This window comes from Oncorhynchus keta, chromosome 10 (assembly GCF_023373465.1).
Source record: "Oncorhynchus keta strain PuntledgeMale-10-30-2019 chromosome 10, Oket_V2, whole genome shotgun sequence".
In the NCBI taxonomy this organism is placed as follows: domain Eukaryota; kingdom Metazoa; phylum Chordata; class Actinopteri; order Salmoniformes; family Salmonidae; genus Oncorhynchus; species Oncorhynchus keta.
The window spans coordinates 57,719,304-57,726,739 of record NC_068430.1 but is presented as its reverse complement, the minus strand read 5'-3'; positions in this window follow the sequence as shown (position 1 = coordinate 57,726,739).

Genomic DNA, 7,436 nt, shown 5'->3' with positions numbered 1-7,436 from the left:
CTTGTGTGTACACACCTGCACTATCTCACCCAGTCAGTCCTCACTGAAGGTTGATTATGCAGCATGTTTTGGTGTGGTGTAGCATCAGCCAGGGTGTGGGAAAGCCTGTGTGAATCCAGCAGATTACTGTAGCCTGTCCACCACACCCATCCTGTCAGTTTAGTCAATCTCACAGACACACACACAGACACACACTAGAGAATGACCGATAATCGGCCGGGCCGATATATCAGGCCGATATTGACTTTTTCTAGTCTATTGGCCCTTCTCTATCGGTTTTGCCGATAGTCCCGCTACATAGCAAACTGCTGCTATACCAGCCGCCACTCACCACTTGAGCCATGAGCACTGCACAAGGCAGAGGAATGTCTATCTGGGAAAATCAGCAGAAGCAACGAGCTAGCTAATTTTTCAACATAAAGGTGCGGTATTGAGAAATGGAGGAATTGACACTGTGACCAAAATGTAACACCTGTTGCAAATATTAATAAGCCTTGTGTTGACGTGCCTGTTCTTTAACACACACACATGATGTAAATGCAATACATAAGCTAGCTATGTAACCTGTTAGCAAAGATTACAATACCTAACCCTTTCATCTGTGGTGTTAGCTAGCTAGCTATATTAGCTAGTATACTAGCTAGCTGGCTAGATAAACATGGTGCTAAGATATCAGATAGGAGATAATAACAAACGTAGCTAGCTAACGTTAGCTAGTTATCATTTTGAACAAGAACCATTTTTAGGCAACAAGACATCTGACTTGCGGTGTAACTTTAGCTATTTACTGGTGTGCTGATCTGACCAGCGAGAATCGTATCCTTAAATTGACAGTTGATAGTCAGATTAGATGACTGTCATAATAGGAAAATAAGTGTTTTAAAATTCCAAAATAAAGGTTGGTGATAGGTTTAGATACCTAAGAATTTTTCTGCATGTTTATGGACAAAGAAAGCTGTAGATCAGCGTGTGTATGTGTGCTGACTGTGCGGCCACGCACTTCTCCAACTCAACTATCAAGTTTCCAGATGACAACAGTGGTAGGCCTGATTACCAACAGCAACGAGACAGCCTACATGGAGGAGGTGAAGGCCCTGGCAGAGTGGTGCCAGGAAAATAACCTTATCACTCAATGTCAACAAAATGAAGGAGCTGATCGTGGACTTCGGGAGAGCAGAGAGAGCACATCCCTATCCACATGGATGGGGCTGCAGTGTCGAGGGTGAAAAGCTTCAAGTTCCCCGGCGTGCACATCACTGACAAGCTGAAATGGTCCACCCAAACAGACAGTGCGGTGAAGAAGTCACAACAGTGCATTTTCAACCACACTTGGCTTTTACAGATGCACCATTCAGGGCATCCTATCGGGCTGTGTCACCGCCTGGTACTGCAACAGCACCGTTCGCAACTGCAGGGTTCTCCAGAGGGTGGTGCGGTCTGTCCAACACATCACTCTGCCTTCCCTGAAGGACCTCTACAGCACCCGGTGTCACAGGAAGGCCAAGAAAATGATCAAGGACCTCAGCCGTCCAAGCCATGGCCTGTTCACCCTGCTACCATCCAGAAGGAGGAGACAGTACAGGTGCATCAAAACTGTGACAAAGAGACTGAAAAACAGCTTCTATCTACTGGCCATTAGACTGTTAAATAGTCACCACTTGCCGGCCTCCGCCCAGTACCCTGCCCTGAACGTAGTCACTGTTACTAGCCGGCTACCATCCTGTACTCTACATTGCACCTGAGACTGCTGCCCTATGTACAGTGCATTCGGAAAGTATTCAGACCCCTTGATTTTTTCCACATTTTGTTACATTACAGCCTTAATCTAAAGTTGATTCAATTGTTTTCCCCCCTCATCAGTCTACATACAATACCCCATAATAACAAAGAAAAAGGTTTTTAGAAATGGTAACACATGAAATATCACATTTACATAAGTATTCAGACCCTTTACTCAATACTTTGTTGAAGCACCTTTCGCAGCGAATACAGCCTAGAGTCTTCTTGGGTATGACGCTACAAACTTGTCACACCTGTATTTGGGGAGTTTCTCCCATTCTTCTCTGCAGATCTTCTCAACCTCTGTCAGGTTGGATGGGGATCGTTGCTGCACAGCTATTTTCAGGTGTCTCCACAGATGTTCAACCTGGTTCAAGTCCAGGCTCTGGCTGAGCCACTCAAGGACATTCAGAGGCTTGTCCCGAAGCCACTCCTGTGTTGTCTAGGCTGTGTGCTTAGGGTCATTGTCCTGTTGGAAGGTGAACTTTTGCCTCAGCCTGAGGTCCTGAGTGCTCTGGAGCAGGTTTTCGTCAAATATCTCTCTGTACTTTGCTCCATTCAGCTTTCCCTCGATCCTGACTAGTCTCCCAGTCCCTGCCACTGAAAAACATCCCCACAGCATGATGCTGCCACCACCATGCTTCACCATAGGGATGATGCCAGGTTGCAGTTGTAAATGAGAACTTGTTCTCAACTGGCTTACCTGGTTAAATAAATAAATAAAACATTTAAATGCCAAGTGTCCTCCAGGCGTGACACTTGGCGTTCAGGCCGAATAGTTCAATCTTGGCTTCATCAGACCAAAACATCTTGTTTCTCATGGTCTGAGAGTCTTTAGGTGCCTTTTTGCAAACTCTAAGTGGGCTGTCATGTGCCTTTTAATGAGGAGTGGCTTCCGTCTGGCCACTCTACCATAAAGGCCTGATTGGTGGAGTGCTGCAGAGATGGTTGTCCTTCTGGAAGGTTCTACTGTACCATCTCCACAGAGGAACTCTGGAGCTTTGTCAGAGTGACCATCGGGTTCTTGGTCACCTCCCTGATCAATGCACTTCTCCCCCGATTGCTCAGTTTGGCCGGGCGGACAGCTCTAGGTAGAGTCTTAATGGTTCCAAACTTCTTCCATTTAAGAATGATGGAGGCCACTGTGTTCTTGGGGACCTTCAACGCTGCAGAAATTCTTTGATACCCTTCCCCGGATCTGTGCCTTGACACCATCCTGTCACGAACAATTCCTTCGACCTCATGGCTTGGTTTTTGCTCTGACATGCACTGTCAACTGTGGGACCTTATATTGAAAGGTGTGTGCCTTTCCAAATCATGCGCAATCAATTGAATTTACCCCATGTGGACTCCAATGAAGTTGTAGAAACATCTCAAGGATGATCAATGGAAACAGGATGCACCTGAGCTCAATTTCAATTTTCATAGCAAAGGGTCTGAATACTAATGTAAATAAAGTGTTTCTGTTTAATATTTTGAATGAATTTGCTTAAATGTCTAAAAACCTGTTTTCGCTACAGACGCTGGTTCGATCCCGGGCTGTATCACAAGCGGCCATAATCGGGAGTCCCATAGGGCGGCGCACAATTGGCTCAGCGTCGTCAGGGTTAGGGGAGGGTTTGTCCGGGGTAGGCCGTCATTGTAAATAAGAATTTGTTCTTAACTGACTTTCCTAGTTAAATAAATGTTAAATATTATATATATACACTGCTAAAAAAATAAAGGGAACACTTAAACAACACAATGTAACTCCAAGTCAATCACACTGTCCACTTAGGAAGCAACACTGATTGACAATACATTTCAAAAGCTGTTGTGCAAATGGAATAGACAACAGGTGGAAATTATAGGCAATTAGCAAGACACCCCCAATAAAGGAGGGGTTCTGCAGGCGGTGACCACAGACCACTTCTCAGTTCCTATGCTTCCTGGCTGATGTTTTGGTCAATTTTGAATGCTGGCGGTGCTTTCATTCTAGTGGTAGCATGAGACGGAGTCTACAACCCACACAAGTGGCTCAGGTAGTGCAGCTCATCCAGTATAGCACATCAATGCGAGCTGTGGCAAGAAGGTTTGCTGTGTCTGTCAGCGTAGTGTCCAGAGCATGGAGGCGCTACCAGGAGACAGGCCAGTACATCAGGAGACGTGGAGGAGGCCGTAGGAGGGCAACAACCCAGCAGCAGGACCGCTACCTCTGCCTTTGTGCAAGGAGGAGCAGGAGGAGCACTGCCAGAGCCCTGCAAAATGACCTCCAGCAGGCCACAAATGTGCATGTGTCTGCTCAAACGGTCAGAAACAGACTCCATGAGGGTGGTATGAGGGCCCGACGTCCACAGGTGGGGTTGGGCATTTGCCAGAGAACACCAAGATTGGCAAATTCGCCACTGGCGCCCTGTGCTCTTCACAGATGAAAGCAAGTTCACACTGAGCACATGTGACAGACGTGACAGAGTCTAGAGACGCTGTGGAGAACGTTCTGCTGCCTGCAACATCCTCCAGCATGACCGGTTTGGCGGTGGGTCAGTCATGGTGTGGGGTGGCATTTCTTCGGGGGGCCGCACAGCCCTCCATGTGCTCGCCAGAGGTAGCCTGACTGCCATTAGGTACCGAGATGAGATTCTCAAATCCCTTGTGAGACCATATGCTGGTGCTGTTGGCCCTGGGTTCCTCCTAATGCAAGACAATGCTAGACCTCATGTGGCTGGAGTGTGTCAGCAGTTCCTGCAAGAGGAAGGCATTGATGCTATGGACTGGCCCGCCCGTTCCCCAGACCTGAATCAAATTGAGCATATCTGGGACATCATGTCTCACTCCATCCACCAACGACACGTTGCACCACAGACTGTCCAGGAGTTGGCGGATGCTTTAGTCCATGTCTGGGAGGAGATCCCTCAGGAGACCATCATGCCACCTCATCAGGAACATGCCCAGGCATTGTACGGAGGTCATACAGGCACGTGGAGGCCACACACACTACTGAGCCTCATTTTGACTTGTTTTAAGGACATTACATCAAAGTTGGATCAGCCTGTAGTGTGGTTTTCCACTTTAATTTTGAGTGTGACTCCAAATCCAGACTTCCATGGGTTGATACATTTGATTTCCATTGATAATTTGTGTGTGATTGTATTGTCAGCATTTAATAAGAATATTTCATTCATTCAGATCTAGGATGTGTTATTTTAGTGTTCCCTTTATTTTTTTGAGCAGTGTATATTTTTAGAATAATGCTGTAACGTAACAAAATGTGGAAAAAGTCAAGACGTCTGAATACTTTCCGAATGCACTGTACATAGTCATTGAACACTGGTCACTGTAATAATGTTTACATACTGTTTTACCCACTTCATATGTATAAACTGTATTTTAGTCCAGGCTCCTGTATAACTACTGCTGTATACACATTTTCTATTCATATACATAATGGATGTATTTATATTCAGGACTCTTGACATTGCTTGTTCTAAATATTTCTTCATTCCTGTCTTTAAATTTGTGTGTATTGTTTTGTATTGTTAGGTACTACTGCACTGTTGGAGCTAGAAACAGAAGCATTTTGTTGCACCTGTGATAACATCTGCAAAATACACCGAGTGTACAAAACATTAGGAAAACCTTCCTAATATTGAGTTGCACCCACGTTTGCCCTCAGAACAGCCTCAATACATCGGGCATGAACTCTACAAGGTTTCAAAAGCGTTCCACAGGGATGCTGGCCCACGTTGACTCCATTGCTTCTCACAGTTGTGTCTAGTTGGCTGGATGTGCTTTGGATGGTGGCCCATTCTTCGTACGACTGTTGAGCGTGAAAAACAGAGCAGAGTTGCAGTTCTTGACAGCCTCAAACCGGTGTGCCTGGCACCTACTTCCATACAGACCCAGTTCAAAGGCACTTAAATATTTTGCCTTGCCCATTCACCCTCTGAATGACACACATGAATGGCTTAAAAATCCTTAGTTAAATTGTCTCCATCTTCATCTACACTGATTGAAGTTCATTTAACAAGTGACATCAGTAAGGGATCATAGTTTTCACCTGGTCAGATTATCTCATGGAAAGAGCATGTGTTCCTGTTTCGTATGTATGGGTGCGCGACTAATACAATTTGATTTGCGTTCTCACTTCTCAAACTATGAGCAGATTTGAGGCATTCAGAGGCATACCCTCGCTCTCCTTGTTAGATATTATCCACATTTATGGCTTGGTAACACATTTCATCACCATTGAGCTACAGGAGTTCTCATAGTAGCAGTAAATGGCAGCAAGCGATATGAGAGATTTGAAAGGGACAGGAGTTACAGCCTCACTCTTATCTAATCGAAAACAGTAGGATCCAGTTACACCGTGTCTTGACAGATAGCTGAACTAGCCAATTGATTTGTTTCTAATTTCTAATTTTGTTCTGTTAGCAGAGATGCGTTCTGATCAGCCCCCAAAAAATGACATTTTCCCGATCATGGAAAATGACAAAGAAATACTAGTTTCATAAGCATCAGTGATCACAAATCATGACGTTACGTTGGACCCATTTTCACTGAATAGATTTTGTCGTCAACAGTTTCAAATGTAATTATATTGAATATCTGCCAAAAATATCAGCCATTGGCCTCGTTGACCCCCCCCAAAATCGATATCGGTCGTAAAAAAAATACATATTGTCGTTCTCTAACACAAACACACACCTGAAACAGTCATCCAGACCTTGATAAACCAGTCAACGTACCCTGATGACATATTGTCATCGTCGTTTTACAGGAATTACTGCATAATAACAGTGAGATTTCTTCACAGAATCATGTAATCTCATATGATGACATTTCCTCTGTAGCATGCCTCCTCTTTGTTGACACAAGTGCTCATTGTTTGAGGTTGTCAGTACTGAGTGGGGTGACAGAAGAGGTCCTCAAGACTGTGCTCCTATTCAAGCCAGGCACCCTGCTGGGCACATAAAGCGCAACGGATGTGATTGTGCTAATTCACTTAACATATCAATAACATATCCTAAAGCATCCACTACACAGGGTCTTAAGACCTGTGTCACTGAAGAAAGTCACTTTGGGCCCTATTTATTTACATTTGCATAATGTTAGACAAAGAAATACATTAGATTGAGTACTGAGTACACCTCCCTTTGTTTAGGCTGATTTTAAAGTGAAAGTGATCATGACATTTACCTACAGTACCTTCAGAAAGTATTCATACCCCTTGACTTATTCCAAGTCTTGTTGTGTTATAACCGTAATTCAAATAAAAATCAAATAAAATTTTATTAGTCACATGCGCCGAATAAACCAGTGTAGACCATACAGTGAAATGCTTACTTACTAGCCCCTAACCAACAATGCAGTTTAAAAAATACGGATAAGAATAAGAAATTAAGTATCAAGTAATTAAAGAGCAGTAGTAAAATAACAATAGCCAGACTATATACAGGGGGTACTGGTACAGAGTCAATGTGCGGGGGCACCGGTTAGTTTAGGTAATATGTACATGTAGGTAGAGTTATTAAAGTGACTATGCATAGATGATAACAACAGAGAGTAAGTAGCAGCAGTATAAAAGAGGGGAGTGGGGCATTGCAAATAGTCTGGGTATGTAACGGACCTCTTCGTCGTCTGACGACGAGTATGAAGGATCGGACCAATACGCAGCGTGG